The sequence below is a fragment of the Arachis duranensis genome, chromosome 9 (genome assembly GCF_000817695.3).
Source record: "Arachis duranensis cultivar V14167 chromosome 9, aradu.V14167.gnm2.J7QH, whole genome shotgun sequence".
Lineage (NCBI taxonomy): Eukaryota > Viridiplantae > Streptophyta > Magnoliopsida > Fabales > Fabaceae > Arachis > Arachis duranensis.
In genome coordinates, this window is record NC_029780.3 from 114,460,176 (window position 1) to 114,461,924 (window position 1,749).

The window sequence follows — 1,749 nt, forward strand, 5'->3', positions numbered from 1 at the left end:
TGTGCAAAAGGTAACTATTAATTTCATTTAGTAGATTTAAACTCTTTGTATTATGGTCATTGAAAATTTTAAATACTATTATAAAATTTTAGATATTTTTTATCTTAATATTCTTAAATTATACATTACACTGTGTATTTGAAGAGCTTCATTTTTTTTGAAATAAGTGTGACATTATATACTTTTTTTAATACAAAGAGATAATGAAGTTGAGGTGAGTAACAAAATTGATTATATAATAAGATATAAATTTTTAGAATTTCTAGAACAATTGATAAATTTTTACTCCATTTCTTATCTTTTATTTGATTTTTTTATAATTTTTTTCTTAATTAATTATAATTGTAATAATTCATCATAAATTTATATTTTGTAGAGAAAATTTATTAATCATAAAATACAGAAGACTTAATAAAAAAATTTAAAAAATATTGATTAACCACAAAATAAAAAAATATGAATTATGTTTTAATTATGTTATAAAATATAAATTGGGGTTATTTAAAATTAGTTTTTTATCATTAATGTTAACTTAAATTATAATAAGGTAAAAAGTAAAAATTGTATATAATAATTTAATTTAATTATTTATACTACCAAAATTATTCTTTATTATATTCCATTCATTTTTATTAATTAGTGATCTTTGATTATCTATTTTAAATAAAAATTTGAATGGATTGAATTGATTTTTTTTTAAATTAGTAATATAATTATTGGGGCATTTGTTTTGCTTAGTAATATTTTTTAATATATTTAATCTGATTAATCATGTCTTTTTTATTTTATGTTAATTTAACTAATTAAATTTAATGAATTTCAGTTATTTTAATTCTTGCAACTTCTTATTCTAATAATGTATTTCAATTAATGCATTAATACAATTTTAATATTTATATGTCATTAATTATAATAATCTCATTTTAAAGTGACATTTTTTTTATTATTATTTTTATTCTTTTATTCTATGTGTTTATTTTGATAAATCTTGCTAAATTAAACAAGGTATTGTATATTTTCTTTTTATTTCTCTTTTATACACACATAAAATTTATTAAATTATTTCTCTTCTGTCTAATAATTTTGTTTCTCTTCTATTTATATTTCTTTCGTTCAATATTTTATTGGTTTTTATTTTTCTTAATACTTTATTGGTTTTTATTTTTCTAAATTTTACTTTATCTTATATATTTGTTCTTATTACACCGAACATGTTTTATTTATGTTTAATATACATTCTTATATATGTTATAGAAATATGATTTTATTCTATTAACTTGTCAATTTTTTTAAAAAATCTAAAACTAAAGCACAAAAATATATTTATAGATATTTTATTTTTTGACTAAAAAATATAATATTTTTTGTCATATTTGTTGAAATCCTAAATTAAATATGAATAATAATTTTTGAAATAGAATAAATATATTTTAAATTTTTTGCATCTAAAAGCAATATTCTATCAATGTTATAATTATTTAGATAGATAAATAATAGTGAATATAAAATTATTTAGGATTGATAGAACTAAGTATATCTTTTTATTGAAAATATAAATTTAAAAATATAGGCAAAACGCCGAAATAAGTCAATAGCATACACTAATTTCACAATTCAGCCAAAATGAAAAACGTTACAAGGTTTCACCAAAAGCACATTTCTATACAGTTCGAATTAGTGCAATTCGAATTACAAATTCATAGTAATTCGAATCACATTGATTCGAATTACACACACGCACACAAGTAT